The sequence below is a fragment of the Tachyglossus aculeatus genome, chromosome 5 (genome assembly GCF_015852505.1).
Source record: "Tachyglossus aculeatus isolate mTacAcu1 chromosome 5, mTacAcu1.pri, whole genome shotgun sequence".
Lineage (NCBI taxonomy): Eukaryota > Metazoa > Chordata > Mammalia > Monotremata > Tachyglossidae > Tachyglossus > Tachyglossus aculeatus.
Window position 1 is genome coordinate 101,861,672 of NC_052070.1, and position 26,666 is coordinate 101,888,337.

The following is a 26,666-nucleotide window of genomic DNA, read 5'->3' on the forward strand; positions in this document are numbered from 1 at the left end:
AGACATTAATATAAATAAACATACTTTATCTATTTATGTCACTCCAGCTATTAGTACAGTGCTTGGCAGATAGTAAGCAAATAATACTAATGAAGAAAAAGAAGCAGGAGGAAGCTGCAGTTTTCCTTGGGGTCTTCCTATGGGGCTGGGTGTCCAGGGAAGAGGGCTGGGACCTCAGAGGCAGAGAGCAGACCCACTCCTTCTCCCTGGATGAACAGCCAGGGCCCTTGGGAACATCTCGCCCAGTGCTGTTATTCCTGAGCTGCTGAGTCAATATTTGCCAAGTGGGAGCAGCACTCTCCCTCCCCTCCTCCAACTCCCCCAGCCCCCATTTGTAGGGAAAGACTGGAAAGAGCACAGACATGCAGGGCGGGGCAGGGGGGAGGGGGTCAGAGGACCTGGGTTCTGATCCCGGCTATGCCACTGTCTACCACCATCAAGTCTCGTTATGGCTCTGTGCCTCAGTTTCTTCATCTGTAAAATGGGGATCAAATACCAGTTCTCTCTCCATTTTAGAATGCGAGCCCCAAGTGAGACAGGGACTGGATCCGATTTTATCATCTTGTAGTTACCCCAGCACTTAGTTCAGGGCTTGGCAATAGTAAGTTTTTTATGAAATACAATTATTATTATTATTATTAAGACAGGGTGGACACTTAAAGCTAGGTGGCCTTCAGACTGCCAACTCATTGTTGTCTGGGAACATGTCTACCAACTCTATTATATTGTACTCTCCCAAGTGCTTAGTACAGTGCTGTACACAGAGTAAGTGCTCACTAAATACCATTGATTGATTTAAAAGGACTCTTAGCCTTTCCAATAATAATAATAATAATGGCATTTATTAAGCGTTCACTATGTGCAATGCACTGTTCTAAGCACTGGGGAGAATACAAGATTATCAGGTTGTCCCACGTGGAGCTCATAGCCTTAATCCCCATTTTACAGATGAGGTAACTGAGACACAGAGAAGTCAAGTGATTTGTCCAAGGTCACACAGCTGACAAACGGCAGAGCCAGGATTGGAACCCATGACCTCTGACTCCCAAGCCCGGGCTCTTTCCACTGTGCCACACTGCTTCTCAAAAACACCAGGGCCACACTGAGAAGGGTTTTTGCCTGTCCACTGAACCCATGGCCATCTTCCCACCATCAGCACTCTCTACCAATGCTTTACTCTGGGGGTATGAGGAGGCTGATGCCTCCTGGAGTTATGCAAGTAGAATAGGGGATGCCCTCCCATCCCAAGCCATTTGTCTGTTTCTTTTGGCCTAAGTCTCTCCAGGTACTTCTCCAAACATTGCAGCGGGGCGGGGGGAATGATGAGGAGGAGGGGGAAGGAAGAAGAGGATGAAGAGGAAGGAGGAGGAAGAAAAAGGAAGGAGGAGGAGGAGGAGGAGAAGGAAGAGGAGAAGGAGGAGGATGAGAAAGAGGAGAAGGAGGAGGAGGAGGAAGAAGAGACCATTTTCTCATCTGCCAGAGAGCCCAAGAGTCCTGTCACCCCTAAGCCAACCCTTGAGTCATTGCCAGGAGGTGGTCCCTGCGTTTTGCTGGTCAGAAACTGAACACTCAAACTCCTTACATGACACAAACGTACCCAAAGATGCCCAGAGCGGCCTGCTCAGGGGCTCCGAAAATAGCCAACTTGGGGTGGAAGGCCATCCCTCGCTCCAAACCACCAGTGGCCTCCCCTCTCCATGCCCCCACACCCTCACGATACAAGCTGGCACATTCACTGTAGACCAACCAGGCCTAGATTGCCTCCCAAAAGACTCAAGAAAAAACAGGAACTGCTATGGAGGGAGGAGGGGGTGGAGGTCAAGGCTGGGAGGGTTGGGGGGAAAGGGTGGGTAGGGCAGCTAAGGCTTTCCCTGGCCCTGCTGGGAACGGGCAATTCAGGGGCCACCCTGTGGGCCCGATCAAGCTCTCCTGTCATGGTCTCAACTCACAGGGCTGGAGAATGGGCCTAACTGTGTGGATCTGTTTTTTGTGGTTTCCAGGGCTTGGGTGGTGGAGGGCTGGAGAAGGGAGGAACGATTTCAAACTTAATTAGCATGGCTGCCATGCGATCGTATTTGAGACCCTTTTACTGGAAACTTCCAGGGAGGGGACAAGAGAGAACTGTGTTGCTCCTCCGAGGCTGGGCGGGGAGTGTTGTTGGCTCATACAGATGGAGGGTGGTCAGCGGGAAGCCATCAGCCGCATAGAAAGGCAGCTTTCTCGGGGCAGGGGGGTTGGCCAGCCCTAAGGAGGCGGGGGGGCTGGGTCTGTGACTTTGGCCCCACCCATTTGGAGAGGAGACCCTGTCACCCGTCATCCAGGGATGGGTTCGTTCAGTAATCAGTGAGGCGGGGGAGAGAGAGAGAGGCCGGGGACGGAAAGCCTGAGTTTTACATAAAATTTATTCCACGATGTGAATTGAATTATTTAGTTGTTTAGAAGCAATGGATTAAGCTTCCCTCTCAGAAGGAATGTAATCAATTAGCAATATTCGAGCTTCCCTAATGGTAGGAACACAATCATATGTTAATCACGCATGGGTGAGGAGGCTAGCTCTCACCCACGTGCACTTTCCACTCGGGAAAAATCCACTTACTTTCCCACACGGAAAGAATCCATTCCATTACCCACACACGTGGTGGGTGGCTAGCTCTCACCCTGTGCTCTCCCTACATGGGAGAAATCCACTTATGATCCCCATCTGCAGCGGGGTACCTGGGTCCCATCCATGAAACACTCACCCGTCCCGCAGCCCTTGCCTCAGTGTGTTGGTTCTGGTTGCAGAGCGGGCATCTGGCCTTCTGGGCAGAGAAAGACACGTGGGCCGCCGCGGCTGCTGCAGCAGCTGATCCTCCTGCTGTTGCTTGTCTTGGTGTTCTGCCCTGAAATTCAAAGGCGACAGGTATTTGTCACCTGTGCTCCTAGGCCATTCCAGCTTCCGGCCTCAGTCTATCCAATCTCTGCCCTTTTCATACTCCATACCTTATTTGGTTGGCACGGAGGTGAGGGACACCTATATTTCCACGCCGCTCCCCTCCAGCCAGGGAAGTTGCATCAGAGGTGGCATTTTGACCTCGGGATGGCCGATGCCCAGGTTCACCTTGGCACATAACATACCTTGGCCCTCGCCAAATGTGCCCACTTGACCCCAACCTCCCCTGCGTCCCTTCTGGGGCACATGGTAGTGGGGGTGGTGCTGGAGGCCATGCTCACCAGTGCTGTCCCTCCTCTGACCGCAAGGACCTATGTCTTTCCCCGGCTGGCCACGGAAGCCGGAAAAGTGGATCCATGGGTTCGGGCAGAGGACAGGGCCCATCCCCTGGCCAGGGGTGACGGGGGCGGAGCCCTCAAGGTGTGCAGACCTTCATTCATTCATTCATTCATTCAATTGTATTTATTGAGCACTTACTGTGTGCAAAGCACTGTACTAAGCACTTGGGAAGTACAAGTTGGCAACATACAGAGACTGTCCCTACCCAACAACGGGCTCACAGTCGAGAAGGGGGAGACAGACAACAAAACAAAACAAAACATGTGGTCAGGGGTCAAGTCATCAGAATAAATAGAAGTAAAGCTAGATGCACATCACTGACAAAATAGAATAGTAAATATGTACAAGTAAACTAAATAGAGTAATAAATCTGTACAAACATATATATAGGTGCTGTGGGGAGGGGAAGGAGGTAGGGCGGGGGGATGGGGAGGAGGAGAGGAAAAAGGAGGCTCAGTCTGGGAAGACCTCCTGGAGGAGGTGAGCTCTCAGTAGGGCTTTGAAGGGAGCTAGCTTGGCGGATGTGCGGAGGGAGGGCATTCCAGGACAGAGGGAGGATGTGGGCTGGACCAGAGGTATGGAGGGTGATTGGTGGACTACAATGGTCTTAAGGTAACGCACGGAGGCAAGAGCTGGGGCCGACTGTAGTGTTTGTCGCACCTGTGTGAAGAGGGCCGAACAACAGCAACTTAGTAACCACCATCCTCCCACTAAGCCCACTGTCAGGAGCAAAAGTAGCAGCAACTCATGGAATAGTGAGCTTCCCCCCGCCCCAAGTCTAAAGAGTCCATAGAACCAGTCCAAAACTCCTCTGGTGGTGTGGACTCCTTGTTAGCTGCATGGTACATTGCCAGAGATCATCGTGTCCAATTGTCCAGGATCACTGGAATGAAGGGGTGAGGGGCACCAGTCATGTTGAAACAGGTGGCTTGGTAGAAACAGGTTCCCTTCCTTGATGCTGTCACGTCATGGCTAAGACTGAAGACAGACTCTCTGGGAGGCAGTTCAGTGATGATTCCTTTGCTGGACCTGTCTGGAAGTCAGGCAATCCTGACCATAGAATTGTGAGGCAGAGAAGTACCCAGGAGCATCATATAGCCAGATATGATTTATAAAGTTTGAAATAATAGCTTTTTCCTAATAATATTAAACAATTATTCTTAACTCATTCTTGAAAATACTACTAACAATTTTAACAAATTTTCCAATTATTCCTCTGTTGCTTTCCAAATCCTTGGGATATAATGACTAAACCTTTCCAGTCCCTTAAGAGGAAACAATCACGAAGACAAAGTGGACATCCAGATCTGTACATAAGTATGATAATGATGCCCCCCCACCCCCACCCCCGCCATGCACCATGGAACGGTTGCAGATATTGTTTGAATGTACACGGTTCTGTTGCCATATTTGGTATGGGCCTTAGACCCTGCAGCCCACTGGCTGGGTCCAGGAACCAAACCAAATAGGGAGATAGACTCCGCACAGCTCTGCACCAAATCTGTACCAAATCTGCACCAATCCAGTCCCCACTGTTTTCAAATCTACCAATCACTGTGATCAGCAACAGCAGTATATAAACCCATTGTATTGAGCACTCGGGGCCTTTTCCCTTAAGGAAATGAGACTGCCGGGTGCATTGCCCCCTATTCGGTTTTTGGGGCCTTTTCCCTTAAGGAAAACTCCCCTCCTCAAAAATCTCCAGTGGCTACCAATCAATCTGCGCATCAGGCAGAAACTCCTCTCCCTCAGCTTCAAGGCTCTCCATCACCTTGCCCCCTCCAACCTCACCTCCCTACTCTCTTTCTACAGCCCAGCCCACACCCTCCGCTCCTCTGCCGCTAATCTCACCGTGCCTCGTTCTCGCCTGTCCCGTTGTCGACCCCCGGCCCACGTCATCCCCCTGGCCTGGAATGCCCTCCCTCCCAACAACTGCCAAGCTAGCTCTCTTCCTCCCTTCAAGGCCCTACTGAGAGCTCACCTCCTCCAGGAGGCCTTCCCAGACTGAGTCCCCTCCTTCTTCTCCCCTTCGTCCCCCTCTCCATCCCCCTGTCTTACCTCCTTCCCTTCCCCACAGCACCTGTATATATGTATATATGTTTTTACATATTTATTACTCTATTTATTTATTTATTTTACTTGTACATATCTATTCTATTTATTTTATTTTGTTAATATGTTTTGTTTTGTTCTCTGTCTCCCCCTTCTAGACTGTGAGCCCACTGTTGGGTAGGGACTGTCTCTATATGTTGCCAACTTGTACTTCCCAAGCGCTTAGTACAGTGTTCTGCACACAGTAAGCGCTCAATAAATACGATTGATTGATTGAAATGAGCATGACAGGTGCGTTACCCCCTATTCAGTCTTTGGGGCCTTTTCCCTTAAGGAAATAGGCCCGCCGGGTGCGTTACCCCTTATTCGGTCTTCGGGGCCTTTTCCCTTAAGGAAATGAGCCCGCTGGGTGCCTTACCCCCTATTCGGTCTTCGGCCTTACCAATAAAACTTTATTAAAACTTTCGGCAGTCACATGCTGCCTGACTAATTCTTTAGTCACCCAGCGACTTGGTGGCCATCCGGAACAACCGCCGCCATCAATACCGAATAATGTACAACTGCTGTTTGCCCCTTAGCTAGGCTATGGCAGAGACAACACGCAGAACTTGCATTGTCAACCCTTAACATACTGGAAATTTTATATTAAAGGCCATTTGAACCAATTTAACAAGCAAAGATGAACAAACCCCAGTTCTAATACATTCAATTTATAATATACAGCAATTAAATCTGGACTTTGCATGTCCTAATGATGGGGGCCCCTCATGCACCATGGAAAGGTTGCAGATATTGTTTGAATGTACGTGGTTCTGTTGCCATATCTGGTATGGGCCTTTGACCCTGCAGCCCACTGGCTGGGTCCAGGAACCAAACCAAATAAGGAGGTAGACTCTGCCCAGCTCTGTACCAAATCTGCAGTAATCCAGTCCCCACTGTTTTCAAATCTACCAATCACTGTGATCAGCAACAGCGGTATATAAGCCCGTTGTATCGGGCAGTTGGGGCCTTTTCCCTTAAGGAAATGAGCCCGCCGGGTGCGTTACCCCCTATTCGGTCTTCAGCCTTACCAATAAAAACTTTATTATTCGACAGTCACATGCTGTCTAATTCTTTAGTTGCCCGGTGACTTGGTGGCCATCCGGAACAACCGCCGCCATCACTAATAATATTTAACACGTTAAGTGACGAGCAGGCCAAGCAGTTTCATAGAGCGATGTGTTGTCATTCCCCCTCTCCCAGGCGTGGTGTCTGCAAAAGAGAAGGGTTTAGGTCTTGGAGGATCTCCAAGCCTCTACCAAAGTTAGTGGGCAGCCCTCATTGGGATTAGCTGTACAGGTTTGCCCAGTCAGATTTATTTATCATTTCAAATATATCAAGATGACTTTTATATTCGATTTGCTTTTACCTTTTACTAATTTAGCAAAACTTAAGGTAGTAGCATTTCAGAAATAATGATTAAATCACCACCCCTCCAGTTGTTCCTAGGCTGGGAGAACAATTGCAAATTCACTCCCAATTCACTCCTAAGGAAGGCAGCCATTCACTAAGGGGAAGGTAATCCTTTGCTGAAGGGAGGTGCCTTCCCTCAAAGGAATTCCCTTCTGATCTCCCAAACTGATAGCTCTCACCCTGAGGGCGAAGTGGTTAAGTTTCTTACCCCCACGCCTTCTCTTGAAAATTTCTTGTGAGTAGCTGGGTGCTCGGGTGATGGGGAGGGTCCCCCGTTTCCCAGTGACCCCAATTATGCCAATATTTCCTGTAATTGATGGTTGGCTGCCTTGCCAAGCATCCTTCCTAATCATAGTTATCCGGGCCCCGGTGTCTACCAGTAAGGAGACTTCCTAATGACCATTTACTAGGACGGTCATATGCGGGGAGCACCTGAGTTGTGAGAGGGCCAACGGCCGGGCCCGCAGGATCCCTCTTCTAGTTTCCCTGCTCCGTGATGGTTGGAGACATTGGTCTACCTTCCTGAGTGAGCAGCTTCAGGATATGGGTGGGCAGCCCACCCAGTTCATCCGTAGGAAAGCCCCGCTCCCTTAACTCCTGCCATAGGGCCTCCAGTTCTCCTGGGCCCAATCTTCCTGAGCCAACCCGCTGTGGAGGTCAGTGGGTGTCCCTTTTAGTGTTTGTTGGAACTGGCATTGTCATCCTGAACACCAGGTCTTTCCTGATCATGGCTGCTACATGCTGGGTAATCAGCACCTCAGGGGACTGGAATAGGGACCAGTCACTGTTGACCACATTGGCCAAAGTGCTCCAGGTTTGTATCCCAGTGGCCCTATCCATCAAACGCTGAGCCAGCCAGCGCTCTGGCTCTGGTGGTGCACCCATTACTATGGCACGAAAGGGACCGGGGCTAGGTTCCTGAATCCTCTCCCTCTCATCCAGGAGTTGTTCAATTCCAAGCACCAGGAGATGTTGGTTTAATGTAGCTGGGTCGGTCCCCCGGAGGGTGCCAACCCTTCCCTGTTCACTCCGGGGAACTGCCCAAGCCCAATGTACCACGAGGGTCCAGAGGGTACGAACTTGAGTGTGAGTGTGAGCCCGCTGTTGGGTAGGGACCGTCTGTACATGTTGCCAACTTGTACTTCCCAAGCACTTAGTACAGTGCTCTGCACATAGTAAGTGCTCAATAAATGCGATTGAATGAATGAATGAATGAATGAGTGTGAGTCACATCCACCCCTGGGCCCAAATCTAGGCAGCTGCTTTCATTGGGGCCGAGGTCCACCTGGGCGGTTGCTCCCTTCCATACCCTGGCCGGCCAGCCTATCACCGGTTCCCCGTGGTCCTTAGAGAGCTGCCTGAGCTCCGTGGCTGTGAAGCTTGTAGTTTGGGTGACCTTTCCTTCAGGATTCCGCTTTTCTTTGATAATAGGGTAGAGGGGCTGGGGCTGCCCCTCGGGGTTCTGCGGGGGCAGCTCCCACTCCCGCGGGGAAGAGGGCGGTCCCAGTTGTGATAAGGGATCTGGATTCCCCTTCTCCTCCTCAGGGGAATTCTTCCCACCCAGCCCTGAGTACATGATCCGCTTGATTTCCTGCTCAGTTACTGGAAGTTTCCTCCATTCTTCTAACTCCTTAACCACCCGGGGTGCCAATTTCTGCTTCAAAAGGATCGCCTGCTGCATTTTTACCTCGGATGCTGTCTGCAATAAGAGGCATTTCATGCCACCTTCTTTTAGCTTTGTCTCTAGGGCTGCCCTCTCTTGCCAACACTGCCAGCGGTCCCGGACTGCGGCCTGCAGTTCCGTTGCTAGGAGATCGAGGAGGGCGGTCTTTCCTTTCTTTTTCCTGATTTGGGTAGCCTCCCGCCAATCACAAAACTCCCTCACCAGATTGGCTGGATCCTCCCAGTGCTCCTCCACCAAGCGGCTGTCCCATCTCGGGGTTTTCCATCCCTGATCCACGAGGAATTCAAACAGCCCTCTTGACTCTCTGTCGCCTATCGCCGATCCCATCCTCATCGCCATTTATGTCACCCGTCGTCTGGGGACGGGTTCCTTCAGTAATCGGCGAGGTGAGAGAGAGAGAGAGAGAGAGAGAGAGAGAGAGAGAGAGAGAGAGAGAAAGAGAGAGAGGCCAGGGATGGAAAGCCTGAGTTTTATATAAAATTTATTCCACGAGGCGAATTGGATTATTTAGTTGTTTAGATGCAATGGATTGAGCTTCCCTTTCGGGAGGAATGTAATCAATTAGCAATATTCGAGCTTCCCTAACGGGAGGAACACAATCATAAGACAATCATATGTTAATCGTGCGTGGGTGAAGAGGCTAGCTCTCACCTATGTGCACTTCCCACTCGGGACAAATCCACTTACTTTCCCACACTGGAAGAATCCATTCCATTACCCACGCATCAGTGGGCAGCTAGCTCTCACCATGTGCTCTCCCTACATGGGAGGAATCCACTTATGATCCCCATCCACAGTGGGGCACCTGGGTCTCACCCACGACACACTCACCCATCCTGCGGCCCTTGCCTCAGTGTGTTGGTTCTGGTTGCAGAGCAGGCATCTGGCCTTCTGGGCAGAGAAAGACACATGGGCCGCTGCTGTTGCTGCAGCGGCTGATCCTCCTGCTGCTACAAGTCTTGGTGTTCTGCCTCAAAGGTCAGAGGCCTGTGCTCCTAGGCCATTCCAGCTTCCAGCCTCAGTCTATCCAATCTCTGCCTTTTTCATCCTCCCTACCTTATTTGGTCAGCAAGGAGGTGAGGGACACCTATCTTTCCTCCCCATTCCCCTCTGGCCAGAGAAGTTGCATCAGAGGTGGCATTTGGACCTTGGGATGGCCGATGCCCAGGGTCACCGTGGCACAGACCCTTGTGGAGGGAGGGTGGCAGAGTGGGCTGTGAGAAGAGGGAAGGTGAGGCAGAGGCTGAGAAGAGAAGAGTGAAGGGGAAGGAGATGAGGTCAATGGGGGTAGCTCATCCCTTTGGGGTCTGAACCCAGGTTCTTCTGTTCCAGGGACCCCATGGAGAGGTTAACTGAACCCCCATGGTGAGGGGGGCCTCTCTTTGATCTAGTAAATGCTTCTAGACTGTGAGCCCACTGTTGGGTAGGGACTGTCTCTATATGTTGCCAACTTGTACTTCCCAAGCGCTTAGTAGAGTGCTCTGCACACAGTAAGTGCTCAATAAATACGATTGATTGATTGATTGATTAATTGTTTCTACTCTTAGTCCTAGTTTGAAGGGACCAGAAGTGTAGAAACTGGAGGCAGGATGGGCAGGATGGGCCAGGGGTAGAAAATTGGGGAAGAGGGAAAAAGGGTCAAAAAGTAGAGGGGAAATGGAGGAGGGGGAAAGGGAGAAGAACGGGTGAGTCAGCGGTTGGGAGAGGGGCAATGTGTTGAAGGGCGGCTCTTCCCTATTTCCTCCACTGACCCGACAAATGGTGCTGTTGGAAACAGGATGGACTAATGTAACAGGGATGCTATGCTTATGAGAAGCAGTGTGGCTTAGTGGAAAGAGCCTGGGCTTTGGAGTCAGAGGTCATGGGTTTAAATCCCCGCTCCCTAACTTGTCAGCTGTGTGACTTTGGGCAAGTCACTTAATCAATCAATCAATCAATCAATCGTATTTATTGAGCGCTTACTTTGTGCAGAGCACTGTACTAAGCGCTTGGGAAGTACATGTTGGCAACATATAGATACAGTCCCTACCCAACAGTGGTCTCACAGTCTAAAAGGGGGAGACAGAGAATAAAACCAAACATACTAACTATCTGTGCCTCAGTTCCCTCATCTGTAAAATGGGGATTAAGACTGTGAGCCCCCCATGGGAAAATCTGATTGCCTTGTATCTCACCCAGCACTTTGAACAGTGCTTTGCACATAGTAAACACTTAATAAATGCCATTATTATTATTATTATGGCCCATTCCTTCTGGGTGGCCTGTGCTCATCTCATCTGGCCTGCCAGGGTTATGTCTCCCCCAGGGCTCCCGGACAGAGTTGGGGAGGCATCAGGGAGGGTGGCCACAGGCCTTGGGGACTGGCCAGTTTGCCCAGCACCAGTGCAGCCCAGAACCCACTTCTGCCCTTGCCTAAATTTAGCCTTAACCCTTATCCAACCCTAACCACAATCCTAACAGTAACCCTAACCTTAACGCTAACCCTAACTCTAATCTAACCTGAATCCAAACCCTAGCCCTAACCTTAATTCTGACCCTTAACCTAATCCTAACCCTGATCCTAACCCTAGCCCTAACCTTAATCCTAACCCTAACTCTAGCTCTAACCCTAATCCGAACCCTAACCCTAACTTTGCACATAGTTAGCACAAATACCATAATTATTACTTTGACCCTAACCCTACCCCCCATACTATCCCTAACCCAGAACCCATAGAGTTCCAGTCCCAGAGGAGACTGCCCCCTAAATTCGGCTTCATCCAGTGATAATAATTGCAGTATCTGTTAAGCTCTTTCTCTGTGTCAAGGACTGTGCCGAGAGTTGGAGTAAATACAATACAATCAAATCGGACACATTCTCTGTCCCACTTGGGGGTCCCAGTCTAAATGGGAGGAAGAACAGGAATTGAATCCCCATTTTGTAAATGAAGAAACTGAGGCCAGAAAAAGTAAGTGACTTGCCCAAGGTCAATCAGCCGGGGCAGCATCTGAGGGGGGCCCAAAAGTGGGACCCCGAAAGGCCCCACCTAATGGGTCCTGAAAGTCTCGCCTGCAGAGGGACGTTTTACCCTGGGCCCCCCTGGATTCCCATGGCCCCAACCCAAAGTCAAGGGCAATAGGCCTTCCTTCACCTGGAAATGTTTCTACCAACTCTGTTGAATTGTACTCTCCCAAGAGCTTAGTACAGTGCTCCGCATGCAGTAAGCACTCAGGAAATACCTCAGATCGATCAATTGATTGACCTGGTGCTGAGCTCTCCCTCTTGCCCCTTCCCTCTCCTCCTTCCCAACCCCTAGCTGTCGCCACACCATTTTGAAGCCTTTCTCAAGTCACCTATATCTCCCTACTTTCCTCCACCCCTCCAGACCCATCCATCCCGCACTTCCCACCCCAAAGCCTTCAACCGGCAATTGATTCACAATGAGTCAAGTATGTACTCACTCACTCACAGTACCATGTCATCAATTGGAGGAATGTAAGAGTTGGAGTGAGCATCATTATACCACACTCTTTCTACATTCCCCTCTTCCTCCCTGTCATGCCCATGGTCTCTCCCCTCTCCCTGAGGATTCTCAATCCTAATCACTGGTAACTACCAATTGCCTCCTTGTGTTTCATTAGAATCAAGGCTGGGAATGCCCCTGGGATCAAGCTGCCAGCAGGACTCCTTCCAAATCACCGGCCAACCTTGCTTGTGGTGGACGGATCCAATCCAAGCCATGTTATGTATTGAGCACTTACTATGTGAAGAACGCTTTACTAAGCACTTGGGGAAGTACAGTACAACAGAGTTGGTAGTCATGTTCCCTGCCCGAACAAGCTTACAGTCAAGAGGAAGATCACTGTGGCTACTGAGACTACTGTGAAGCATCTAGAGGTGGCCCGGCCTGGCCCCAAGAGGACCAAGGCCCCGCAGGAGGAGGAAGACCACTCTCTTCCTCGGGGTACTGAGGTTACCTTCCATCTCTCCCAATTTCTTGCCCACAGCTGTAAACATTCTGCCACACCTGCTAGAGTGCAATCAGCAGCTAGGCTTCCTGGAGTCCAGATTCTCTGCCTTGCTACTAAAAACAGCTGAGCATTACTGCTTTGGAAGCAAACACTAATATTTAGTCTTCCTATTATTACAGACAGATCCATTTTTAAACCCCTTACCTCACCCTCGGATTGGCTGGACCTGGGTGGGTTTGGGTGAGGAGCAGTGTAGCCTAGTGAATAAAGCACAGGCCTGGAAGCCATAGGACCTGGGTTCTAATCCCGGCTCTGCCACTTGCCTTCTGGGTGACCTTTGGCAAGTCCCTTAACTTATCTGGGCCTCTTTTGCTGCAAATTTGGAATTCAGTGTCTATTCTCCTTCTTACCTAGACTGTGAGCCCCATGTAGGACAGGGCTGTGTCAGACATGATTATCATGTATCTATCCCAGCTCTTAGAACAGTGCTTGACGTATAGTACGTGCTTAGCAAATGCCATGATTAATTGATTGAAATGAGAAGCAGCGTGGCCTAGTGGATAGAGCACAGGCCTTGGAGTCAGAAGGACCTGGGTTCTAATCCTGGCCCCACCATGTGTCAGCTGTGTGGCCTTGGGCAAGTCACTTAACTTCTTTGTGCCTCAGTTACCTCATCTGTAAAATGAGGATTAAGACTGTGAGCCCTATTTGGGACATGGACTCTGTCCAACCTGATTAGCTTGTATCTACTCCAGTGCTTAGTACAGTGTCTGATGCATATAAGTACCTAAAAAAAGACCCTTTAATATCTCTCTCTCCTAGGTATCTTGGGGGTAGAGCCTTTAAGAGAGAATGTAGACTGGGGCTGAGCCTTGCCTAGAACTCTTGCTTCTTGGCAGCGTGGGGTGATAATAATAATAATAATGATGATGGCATTTATTAAGCACTTACTATGTGCAAAGCACTGTTCTAAGCATTGGGAAGAGGAAAGACTGTGGGTCTGTTAGGAGACCCATAGTTCCATCTCCACCCTGCTGTGTGGCCTTGAACAAATCACGTGACAACTCTCAGCTTCAGTCTCCTCATCTGTAAAATAGATTTTTTTTGAATGGTACTTTTAAGTATTTACTATGTGCCAGGCACTTTACTAAGTGCTGGGGTAGATGCAAGTTAATCAGGCTGTACACAATCCATGTACCATGTGAGGTTCACGGTCCAGGTAGGAGGGAGTAGGATTTAATCCCCATTTTGCCGATGAGGGCAATGAGGCACAGAGAAGTGAAGTGATTTGTCCACAGTCACACGGCAGACAGTTGTGGGAGCCAGGATTAGAACCCAGGTCCTCTGACTCCTAGGCCTGTGCTCTTTCCACTAAATCATGCCACTCCTCTGTTGACCATTGAACATGTCTCTTGGGGCTGGTTTTCCCACTGGGGTAGTCACCAGGCTGGTCTGCAATAGAAACCCCCTGTAATAGACAAAACAGATATCCAGGAGCCCATAAGCCAGACCATGCCCCCACCCTCCTACGAAACTTCACATGAGTCTTTGCCCTAGCACCGTTTCGGTCCCTCCCCATGGAACCCTGGGCAGACACCCTCTAAATTTTCTGTATAATAATAATGATGGCATACATTAAAATAAATTACAGATATATACATAAGTGCTGTGGGGCTGAGGGTGGGGTTCATATCAAGTGCTTAAGGAGTACAGATCCAAGTGTGATGGTGACCCACAAGGGAGAGGGAGTAGAGGAAATGAGGGCTTAGTGGGGGAAGGCCTCTTGGAGAAGATGTGTTTTCAATAATATCATCTTTGTGCAGAAACACTCTGGGCATGTTACTCTCCTCCTCAAAAATCTCCAGTGGCTACCAGTCAACCTATGCATCAGGCAAAAACTCCTCACTCTCGGCTTCAAGGCTCTCCATCACCTCGCCCTCTCCTACCTCACCTCCCTTCTTTCCTTCTACAGCCCAGCCCGCACCCTCCGCTCCTCTGCCACTAACCTCCTCACTGTGCCTCATTCTCACCTGTCCCACCATCGACCCCCGGCCCATGTCCTCCCCCTGGCCTGGAATGCCCTCCCTCCACACATCTGCCAAGCTAGCTCTCTTCCTCCCTTCAAAGCCCTACTGAGAGCTCACCCCCTCCAGGAGGCCTTCCCAGACTGAGCCCCCTTTTTCCTCTCCCCCTCCCCATCCCCCCCGCCCTACCTCCTTCCCCTCCCCACAGCACCTGTATATATGTTTGTACAGATTTATTACTCTATTTATTTTACTTGTACATATTTACTATTCTATTTATTTTGTTAATGATGTGCATCTAGCTTTACATCTATTTATTCTGATGACATCTGTCCACATGTTTTGTTTCGTTGTCTGTCTCCCCCTTATAGACTGTGAGCCCGTTGTTGGGTAGGGACTGTCTCTATGTGTTGCCAACTTGTACTTCCCAAGCGCTTAGTACAGTGCTCTGCACACAGTAAGCACTCAATAAATACGATTGAATGAATGAACGTAGATGAGGGGCAGTGGGGAGATAGATGAGATTGAGATGCAGTAAGTTGGTTTACATCATATAGGAGGCTTATAGGAAGCAGTGTGGCCTAGTGGAATTTATTCATTCATTCAGTCATATTTACTGAGTGCTTACTGCATGCAGAACACTGTACTAAGCGCTTGGGAAGTACAAGTTGGCAACATATAAAGACGGTCCCTACCCAACAGTAGGCTCACAGTCTAGAAAGGGGAGACAGAGAATAAAACAAAACATAGTAACAAAATAAAATAAGTAGAATAAATATGTACAAGTAAAATAAATAAATAAATAGAGTAATAAGTACATACAAACATATATACATATATACAGGTGTTGTGGGGAAGGGGAGGAGGTAAGGCGGGGAGGATGGAGGGGGGAGGAGGGGGAGAGGGAGGAAGGGGCTCAGTCTGGGAAGGCCTCCTGGAGGAGGTGAGCTCTCAGTAGGGCCTTGAATGGAGGAAGAGAGCTAGCTTGGCGGATGTGGGGAGGGAGGGCATTCCAGGCCAGGGGGATGACGTGGGCCGGGGGTCGACCGCGGGACAGGCGAGAACGAGGCATGGTGAGGAGGTTAGCGGCAGAAGAGCGGAGGGTGTGGGCTGGGCTGTAGAAGAAGAGAAGGGAGGTGAGGTAGGACGGGGCGAGGTGATTGAGAGCCTTAAAGCCGAGGGTGAGAAGTTTCTGTCTGATGCGTAGGTTGATTGGTAGCCACTGGAGATTTTTGAAGAGGGGAGTAACATGCCAAAGCGTTTCTGGACAAAGACAATCTGGGCAGCAGCGTGAAGTATGGATTGAAGTGAGGAGAGACAGGAGGATGGGAGATCGGAGAGGAGGCTGATACAGTAATCCAGACAGGATAGGATGAGAGCTTGAACTAGCAGGGTAGCGGTTTGGATGGAGAGGAAAGGGCGGATCTTGGCAATGTTGCGGAGGTGAGACTGGCAGGTTTTGATGATGGCTTGGATGTGAGGGGTGAACGAGGGAGCGGAGTCGAGGATGACACCAAGGTTGCGGGCTTGTGAGATGGGAAGGATGGCAGTGCCGTCAACAGTGATGGGAAAGTCAGGGAGAGGGCAGGGTTTGGGAGGGAAGACAAGAAGTTCAGTCTTAGACATGAACACAGGTATAGAAGTCGGAGGTCCTGGGTTCTAATCTTGGCTCTGCCACTTGCTTGCTGGATGACCTTGGGCAAGTCACCTAATTTCTCTGTGCCTCAGTTTCTCCAACTGGAGATTCAATACCTGTCCTCCCTCCTATGTAGACTGTGAGCCCCATGTGGGACAGGGACTCTGCCTGACCTGTTTATCATGTATTGACCCCAGCACTTAAAATAGTGCTTGACACATAGTAAGCACTTAGTTGATACCATAATAATGATAAAAAAGTTACTACAGAGCTTAGCACATAGTAAGCTCTTAACAAATACTACAGTGATTATACTTAAGAATGCAAACTCCCCAGACCCATCAATCACCCTGCATCTCCCTCTTGTTCTGGAAAGCCTGACCCTTGGTCACTCCCCGGGGAAAGGTTTGGGTGGTGCCTTCCCTGTGAACCCAGAAATCAAAAAGCCAAAGACTCTTAGCACTTATTATTATTGTTATTATTATTATTATTATTATTAATTATTATTATATTGCATGTATTAAGCACCTACAATGTGCCAAGCACTGTTCTACATGCTGGGGTAATACTTTCTGGGGGAACCAACTTTCTACTCTATAGAGGGGCCCAGAAAGGCACCCCCAAACTCTCCAACCCTCCCTGAGTCCTAGTGGGAATGCTGGGATGTGGGTGGGATGGAGCTGAGATGGATTTTAGGGTGCTCAGCTAGGAAATGGGGGCTAGAGAGCTGGTCTCAGGGGAGCAGGGGAGGGAGCAGAGGGTGTAATCCAGGGAGATGGGGCAGGCTGGCTCAACTCTCTGACCTGGAATAGAGTAGAAGGACAGGCAGGAAGGAGAGGACAGGTTCTTGTCAATTACTGAGCATTTACTGTGTGCACTGTACTAAGCTCCTGGGACAGTACAGTGCAATAGAGTTGGTAGATATGATCCCCTGCCTTCAAGGTGCCTACAGTCTGTTGTATTTATTGAGTGTCTAATGAGTGCAGGACACTGTATTAAGTGCTCGGGTGAGTAGAACAGAATAGAGTTGGTAGACACGCTCCCATGCCCTCAAGGAGGGCATAGATTCAATCAATCAGAGGTGCTCACTGATTTTTAATATTTCTTAATTGCTGACCATGTGCCAGGAACTATAATAAGCACTGGGGTATACACAAGGTAATCGGGGTGAGCACAGTCCCTGTCCCACACAGGGCTCACAGTCTTAATCCCCATTTACAGATGAGGTAACTAAAGCACAGAGAAAAGTAAAGGGACTTACCCAAGGTCACATGGCAGACAAGTTGTGGAGCCTGGATTAGAATCCAGGTCCTTTGACTCCCAGGCCAGGCATCTTTCCACTAGATCACGCTGTTTCTCTCATTGAGCACTTACTGTGTGCAGAGCACCGAACAAAGTGCTTGGGAGAGTACAAAAGAATAAGTATAGACAATACTGCCCACAAGGAACTTACAGACTGGGAAGGAGCTGAGTTTGGTAGACACATTCTCCTGCCCTCATGGACCTTAAAATCTCTGGTATTTACTGAGTGCCTACTGTGTGCAGAGCATCATACTAATCGTCTGGGAAAATACAATAGAGCTAGAAGACCTGATTGATCCTTGTCCGCTACGAGCTTACAGTCTAGCTGGGGAGACAGACACATAATCATTTATAGATAGAAGAAGAGGAAAGAAAAGTGGATCTGTTTAGATGAGTAAGTGCTTAAACAGTAAGTCATTTAAGTCAATATGCGGTCTCGGAATAGGAGAGGTGTAGAAAGGCACAGCTTAAGTGATGGTTGTGAGGGTAATTTATTCGTTCATTCAATCATATTTATGGAGCGCTTACTGTGTACTAAACGCTTGGAAAAGTACAATATAACAATAGACACATGCCCTGCCTACAACCAGCTTACAGTCTACAGGGGATGAACTAGGGACCAGAAAACCTAATCAGGGAAGGCTTCCAGGAGTAGGTGAATTCAGAGAGTGTTCCAAATAACCAGGGGTCTTGCTGGCTAGAAAATGGTGGTGCGGATCACCGGCTGGTAGGTGGGGAGAGGGGAGCTGTACTCTGGTCCTGGTGGGCTAAAGAAGAGACAAACATCGGGCTGGCATCAATGTCCAGCTCAGGGCCCAGTCCCTACTTTCCAACCTCTGCCATCTTAAGAGGGTGGTGCTTCTTCCACTCTGCCCCCCAGACCCCCCTCCTCTGCGGTTCACCTTTGAGGGGCTGCCGTCTGGGCTCAGATCCCTGAAAGCCCCTCTGTGTGCTCCAGGCAGGCTGGTTCTAACTCGCTTCTGACGGCTCTGCTGGCTGCCCTCCTCCCAGCCAGCCAGCTTTCTGCGGTCAGGGCTCTGGGCCTGGAACACAAAATCTCTTTGCTGCCCAAGGGGCCGCTGGGCAGTCTTGTTTCAACATCTGTGCCCGGGGGCCGTGGGAGGGAGGGGTCAGAAGCCCGCCTGTCTACCAAGAGCCCTGGGCTTTGGCCCTGATCAGTGATGGACAGAGAAAGCTGAGAGATGGTGGCTCCCATCAGTAGCAATAATAATAATGGTATTTGTTAAGTGCTTACTATGTGCCAAACACTGTTCTAAGCATTGGGGTAGATACAAGATTGTCCCAAGTGGGGCTCCTCATTTTACAGATGAGTTAACTGAGGCATAGAGAGGTGAAGTGGCTTGCCTAAGGTCACACAGCAGACAAGTGGCGGAGCCAGAATTAGAACTCACAACCTCTGACTCCCAAGCCTGTGCTCTTTCCACTGAACCATGCTGCTTCTTCACTAAGCAGTGCTGCTTCAGTAGTAGTCACTTCCCTTCTATGGTGGGCGCCAAGGACTGTACTGAATACCTACTGCATGCAGAGCATGTTGTAATGGCGGGGGGTGCTATTTTTTTAATGACATTTGTTAAGCACTTACTACATGCCAAGCACTGGAGAAGCAGCATGGCTCAGTGGAAAGAGCACGGGCTTTGGAGTCAGAGGTCATGGGTTCAAATTCCAGCTCCACCAATTTTCAGCTGTGTGACTTTGGGCAAGTAACTTAACTTCTCTGTGCCTCAGTTCCCTCATCTGTAAAATGGGGATTAAGACTGTGAGCCCCCTGTGGGACAACCTGATCACCTTGTAACCCCCCCAGCTCTTAAAACAGTGTTCTGCACATAGTAAGTGCTTAATAAATGCCATTATTATTATTATTATTACTAATTATTACTAAGCACCGGGGTAGATGCAAGCTAATCAGATTGGACACGGTCCCTGGGCCCATGGTCTTAATCTCCATTTTATAGATTAGGCAACTGAGGTCTAGAGACGTAAAGTGACTTGGCCTTGGTCAAACAGCAGACAAGTGGCAGAGCCCAGATTAGGATCCTGGCCCTTCCGATTCCCAGGCCTGTGCTCTATCCACTGGGCCACAGCTCCTTCAATTATGTGTCCTGTACTGCAGCAGGTACCTGTGGTGTCCAGAGAGCAGGATAGTTGGACACTGGGTTTCTAACATGTCGCAATGTGTAAAATCCAGCAGCCTCACATGTCGTCACAGCCACTGTGCCCCTGCCAATTACACATGCCTCTGCTTTGGACCTCAAAGCCCAACGTTCTGCTGTCACCACCCCCACCATCACTAAAAGTGCCAGCAAGCCCTGCCAGATCTATCCCATTTCCCCAGTTAATCATCATCATCATCATCATCAATCGTATTTATTGAGCGCTTACTGTGTGCAGAGCACTGTACTAAGCACTTGGGAAGTACAAGTTGGCAACATATAGAGACAGTCCCTACCCAACAGTGGGCTCACAGTCTAAAAGGGGGAGACAGAGAACAAAACCAAACATACTAACAAAATAAAATAAATAGAATAGATATGTACAAGTAAAATAAATAAATAAATAAATAGAGTAACAAATATGTACAAACATATATACATATATACAGTGCTTTGGGGAAGGGAAGGAGGTAAGATGGGGGGGATGGAGAGGGGGACGAGGGGGAGAGGAAGGAAGGGGCTCAGTCTGGGAAGACCTCCTGGAGGAGGTGAGCTCTCAATAGGGCCTTGAAGGGAGGAAGAGAGCTAGCTTGGCGGATGGGCAGAGGGAGGGCATTTCAGGCCCGGGGGATGACGTGGGCCGGGGGTCGATGGCGGGACAGGCGAGAACGAGGTACGGTGAGGAGATTAGCGGCAGAGGAGCGGAGGGTGCAGGGTGGGCTGTAGAAGGAGAGAAGGGAGGTGAGGTAGGAGGGGGTGAGGTGATAGAGAGCCTTGAAGCCCAGGGTGAGGAGTTTCTGCCTGATGTGCAGATTGATTGGTAGCCACTGGAGAAGCCCAGTTGGCCCTTGCTTGTGGTCACTGGGTCATTCATTCATTCAATCGTATTTATGGAGCACCTACTGTGTGCAGAGCACTGTACTAAAGCACTTGTGAAGTACAAGTTGGCAACATAAAGAGACGGTCCCTACCCAACAATGGGCTCACAGTCTAGAAGACAATAATAATAATGATGATGGCATTTATTAAGCGCTTACTATGTGCAAAGCACTGTTCTAAGTGCTGGGGAAGTTACAAAGTGATCAGGTTGTCCCAGGGGAGGCTCACAGTCTTCACCCCCATTTTACAGATGAAGGAACTGAGGCCCAGAGAAGTTAAGTGACTTGCCCAAAGTCACACAAGTTACAATCGGTGGAGCCGGAATTTGAACCCACGACCTCTGACTCCAAAGCCCGTTCTGTTTCCACTGAGCCACGCTGCTGACTTCATCTCCCTCCCCTCCCCCCGCCCCCAAGACAGACAGACAGACAGACAGACAGACAGACAGACAGACACACACACACACACACACACACACACACACACGCATGCGCGCGCGCACCAGTTCCCACTTGCAAGCCCCCTTCCTGCTTGGGCTCAGCCAAGGGAGTGGAGGCAAGGGTAGACCAGGGCAGCATGGGGCAATGGCTGCTGCTGTGAGCCACCACTCTCCCCACCCACCTCCCTTTCCCTGCTCCATCTCCTTCCTGGCTGGGGCTGGGGTTGGGGCAGGGCTAGGGCAGGGCAGAAGCTAAAGCTGGGGGTGGGGCTGGGTTAGAGCTGTGGTTAAGATTAAGGCTGGAACTAGGCCTGAAACAGGGCTGGGAAAAGGCTGGGACTAGGGCTGAGGCTGGGGCAGGGTTGGGGCTAGATTGGACCTGGGGCTGTAGTTGGGACAGAGATAGGTTTGGGGCTGTGCCCAGGGCTAGGGTAAGCCACCCCGGTGGTAACAGCCATTTTTCTGAATGTGAGAAAGCTGAATTTGGGGTGCAGTGGATAGGAAAGCCCCTAGCAATCCCGGAGGGAAATAAATGACGGGAGGCAAGCAGCGGGGAGGCACTTAGCATGTAACTTTTACTTTCCTGAAGGACTCCTTCATCATGTCAGGGTTAGTTGTGGATTGGAACCCTAGAAATCTATACTGTTATGATGCAGTCATTCACAATACACAATACACATTTGCAATACACCCACATTTTTAAGAAACACATCGCAGCTGTATCTACCCCAGTGCTTAGAATGGTGCTTTGCACACAGTAAGCGCTTAATAAATGCCATCATTATTAGTATCGGGAAGACTGGTACTGAGTGATTACTGAGCTTGGTAGCTACTATGGACAGAGCACTGTGCTTGGCATCTATTGTGTGCAATGCACTACACTGAGCTCCTGTTGTGTGCAGAGAACTGTACTAGGCACTTAATATTTGCAGAGAACTGTATTGGGCATTCACCCTGTTTGCAAAGAACTGTTCTAGGCACCTACTGAGTGAAGAGCACTGTCCTCGAAACTTGAAATACCAATAATAATAATAATTATGGTATTTGTAAAGTGCTTACTATGTGCCAAGCACTGTTCTAAGTGCTGGGGTAGATATAGGGTAATCAAGTTGTCCCACGTGGGGCTCACAGTTTTAATCCCCATTTTACAGATAAGGTAACTGAGACACAGAGAAGTTAAGTGGCTCACCCAAGGTCGCACAGCAGACAAGTGGCAGAGACAGGATTAGAACCCACATCCTCTGACTCCCAAGCCTGTGCTCTTTCCACTAAGCCACGCTGCTTCTCTAGCATGCTACTTCTCTAGAATGCTGCATCTCTGCTTCTCTAGCATGCTGCTTTTCTGCTTCTCTAATTGAGTAGAATAACCCAGACCCTGCCCTACGGAAGCTTACAGACTAAAAGATTGTGTCCTGTCTCTTTTTTTGACTATTTTTAACGGTATTCATTAAGTGCTTACTACGTGCCAGGCACTGTACTAAGCACTGGGGTAGATACAAGATAATTAAGTTCCATGTCCCACATGGGGCTCACAGTCTTATTCCCCATTTTACAGATGCTGTAACTGAGGCACAGGGAAGTGAAGTGACTTGCCCAAGGTCACCCAAAAGACAAATGGCAGAGCTGGGATTAGAAACCAGATCCTTCTGACTCCCAGGCCTGTACTCTAGCCACTAGACAACACTGCTTCCCTAGTATGGGAGTGGCAGTGGGTGGTGGAGTGATGAGGGTGAAGGGGGAGGAGCTAGCACCCATCCTGTGAGTGGTGGGCAGAAATCTCAGCCCATGTGGCCCAAGTTAGAGGTTACACAGGGCTAAGAGATGGCCACGCTCCTCATCCCTCCTCCCTCTGTCCAGCTTTGTCCTGGCTCCCCTCTCCTTTCAGAGCACTACTCATTCACCCTGGGGGTTTAGATTGTATTCTCATTTGGAACAGGGACTTTGTCTGCCCTGATGATCTTGCAGCATTTAGCACATTGCTTGGGGCATAGTAAGTGCAGGACAAATGTCACTATTATAATTAAGAGGGAGCAACCCCTTTGGTGTCAGAGAGCAGAATTGACAAATCTCATGTCCATACAAGCCTTTGTCTGGCATCAGGCAGGGTTTGATCAGCTCTCCTCAATGAGCCAGGCTACCTCAGCGCCCCCTGCCTGTTGGTGGGGTGTGGGGGCCTCTCCTCAGCGGAGGGACCCCCACCCTAGCCCACTAGCATATGGAGAAGGCTCACACAATGTCCTCCCTGGATAGAGCCACCTCAGCCAGTACTAAAGAATTCTCCACAACCCTCTGCTGACACTTGATAAATGGGCAACATAAGGGTGCACATGAAAATGTTCACTGCGGCTGTTGGTGGAATCTGTAGAATTGTAGATTTGTAAGGAGGGGGTCCCCTGTGTCCCTCAACTTCCTGCATAATCATGGTCTTCCCTTCCCAGGTTCACAATAGGGGATGAGGCAGCAGGTGGGTGGTTGGAGGCTTTGAATAGAGGTTTTTGGTGCCAGGTCAGATCTGGACAGGAGACATATTAGCTAGAAACAGGCCTGTCTGGTAGCAAAGCAGGCGACTGGCCACTTGATCACAGGAGGGCTTCTCGGTCCTCTCTCTATCCCCCGGCCTCCCCATCTCTCTGTGCCACGCCACGCCACGGGGTCTCAGCACTCAGGAATCCCAGCCTGGCCTACCTCCAAGAGGCCCAGAGTCATTGTATGTGGAATGAATCAGAATTCCCGCTCCCAGCCCTGGCTGCAGGAAGCCATAAATGGAGAAAGACCTGGCTGTGATCAGAGGAGGGGGTAGGCCAAGTCTCTCAGGAAAGGAAAGGGGAGAAAATGGGGTGGTGGGGAAGTAGGGGAGGGGTTCAAGTCCATGTCAGGGACCTCTGTCCAGCTTCCTGATGCTTAGAGGTGAAATCTTGTAATTCTTCTTAGCTTTTAATCAATCAGTGATACTTATTGAGCGTTAACTGTGTGCAAAGCACTGTACTAAGCACTTTCCTCTCTGGATACAACATCCTTGGTTGCAATGGGTGCTAGTCTGAATGAGAGTCCATGGATTCTTCCTAGGACTCAATATTTTGCCCCTTTAGGTGGTTGCCAGACCTTAGAGCTTGGAAGTTTTTTTGGGGTGGGGGGTGCTGGAGAGGCTGGAAAGGGCCAAGTGGCAATAAGGGGAAAGCAACCCCAATTCACACAGCTTTACTTTTTCCATTTTTTTCTCCTCACCCCATCCCATGCATCCCCACATACTGTACCCTCTAACTTCAGCACTGCCGCCCCCCCCGCCAACTTCAACCCTCTCTGGTCTGCAAACACCCCCGCCATGCTTCATTGTCGACTCATTCCTGACACACTCACTTCTCTTCACCTCAGTCTTCGACCCCCACTCCCACAACCCAACCCAATATTCCCAACCTTTAACCCCATCCTGAAGCCTGTGGGATCCTCACTGTCCCCCTCTGACCACCTTACCAACTTTTCTCCAAAGAGTCCACCTTATCCCTGGCCAAGCTACACACTCCCCTTGATTTCCATTTCCCTGATGTGCAGTGAGTGAGTGGGTTTCTTGGTTGGGGTTGATCTAGGTAACTAAGATCTGGGAAGAAGCCCCTCCCACATCCTGTAACTCTCAGGATGGAAACTTTGGCAACACCCCTTTTGCTTTAAAAATCATGCTTGAGGGAAGGTGGTTCATTCAGGCTTCACTTCATGCCAAGACTAACTGGGCCTTATAAATCCTGAAAGTAATTTGGATGGCTTCTTAGCTCTTAGCTGATATCAGAGGCACTCAACTCCAGCCCTCACTGGCCCATGCTGTGAAGATAATCCTGAGGTTAAAATATGCTCTCACACCTCTGGGGAACTCTTCCAATTCCAGTGACATCAACTATCAGCCCAAAGTCCTAGAGACCAGTCAGTGAGGCACTGTTGTGGGCAGATGACCACACCCTAAAGGCCAATGCTCAAAAAGACGTGAAAATGTTTGCAAACCACTTCACCCAATCAGCTTGGAATGCCAGGCTGATGATTAGTCTGAAGGAAACTGGAGATGCTGTATCAGCCTGCACCAGGCAAGCCATGCACACAACCAAAATTTTGTATTGGTAGCGCAGGGTCGCACCTGGAGAGTTTCCAATACTCTACCAGTCTCAGCTACAGGAGGAGAGTCAAACAGAGGCCTACCCATTCCATTTCTAGATTGGGAAGTGGCTAGTGAATGGAAGGCAATCTGCTACAAGTCAAAACTCACCTGCGCTGGTCAGCAGTGGAATGGAAGAGAGTCGAGGGTGGAGGCTCAAGTTTACTGAGTGGAAGGAGGAAGTGGTAAATCACTTCTGCATCTTTACCAAGAAAACAGTATGGATACACTACCAGAACAATTGCAGATGGAGGTGGGGCGTTCTGAGAGAGATGGGTCCTTGGTGTCGCTGTGGGTTGGAGACAACTCAACAGCATAAGACAAGTGTGGAGCTAAAATCAGGAACTGAATTCAGCTGTCTAGGCAGCACATGAATCAGCACTGCAGTATCATGGTCCATGTGCTCTGGACTGTGAGCTCCTTGTGGACAAGGAATGTGCCTACCAACTCTGTATACTGTAGTCTCCCAGGTGCTTAGTACTCACACCATAAGAGCTCCATAAATACAACTGATTGATCGATAGGTAGATAGCTAAAGACGTAGAGCAGTGTGGTCTAATGGAAAAAGCATGGGCCTGGGAGCCAGGGGATCTGATTCTAATCCCAGCTCCAACACTTGTCTGCTGTGGGACCTTCGGCAAGTCACTTAACTGCTCTGTGCTTCAGTTTCCTCATCTGAAAATGGGAATTAAACCCAACTCCCTCCTACTTAGACTGAGAGCCTCATGTGGGACAAGGATTGGGCCCAACCTGGTTAGCTTGCATCTACCCCAGTGTTTAGTACAGTGCTTGGCACACAGTAAGCACTTAACAAGTACCATAATTATTACTATAGGAAATAGGACAAAGAGGTAAAAGTGAAAACAGTGCTGCAAACGGGCAACACATCGACGGTTGGTGAGGAGCAGTGTGGAGTAGTGGATAAAGCACCAGTCTGGGAGTCAGAGAACCTGGGTTCTAATCCTGGCTCTGCCACCTGTCTGCTGTGTGACCTTGAGCAAGTCACTTCACATCTCTGCACCTCAGTTACCTCATCTGTGAAATGGGGATTAAGATCGAGAGCCCCACATGGGTCAGGGACTGTGTACAACCTGATAAGGTGGTATCTACCCCAGCACTTAGTTCAGTGCCTGGCATGTAGTAAGTGCTTAACAAATATCATTAAAAAAAAAGCAGTCATCCTTTTTGTCCACCCAATGGGGATGCATCCCATCACAGACTGTGGGATTGTGGATCTACCTATGGCCTATAGGGTCACACCCACACTCATGGGGGAATTTCACCATCAGTGGTGTCTTCTTGGAATATGGAGTGTAACTTCATCTAAGTATATACAAGCCTGGGATCGATCTAATGGCTTAAACAAACCAAGTGTTCTGTGTCTCACATGCTTCCTTCCCCTCACCCTATTGGAGTGGAGCCTACCCGTTCTGCTAGGAGGAATTAATCCTGCTCAGTAATGAACTTTTCCCGTTTTCTTCCCAGTCCCGGGGGTCAGACCAAGGACACTTTATAAGATCCAACATTTGGTAATTCCAGAAACTGTTACTTGGATCTGTGACCTTTGGATGCTTAATGTTTGCCCCACCCTCAACCTTTCAGCTCATTTGTACATATCCTTGAATTATAAATTATTCATTTATATTAATGTCTGTTCCCACCACTAG

The 26,666-nt window shown here is 49.5% G+C and overlaps 1 protein-coding gene across 4 annotated transcripts in view; it reads right to left on the bottom strand.

Moving 5' to 3' along the window:
• Positions 1-2,961, bottom strand: part of ACAN (aggrecan) — a 103,017-nt gene extending 100,056 nt beyond the window's left edge. For all 4 annotated transcript variants that reach the window (XM_038746377.1, XM_038746380.1, XM_038746375.1 and 1 more), the window contains exon 1: positions 2,742-2,961. The gene's annotated coding sequence lies outside the window, so the exon portion shown is untranslated. The remainder of the gene's footprint in view (positions 1-2,741) is intronic.
• Between the last annotated feature and the right edge of the window lie 23,705 nt (positions 2,962-26,666).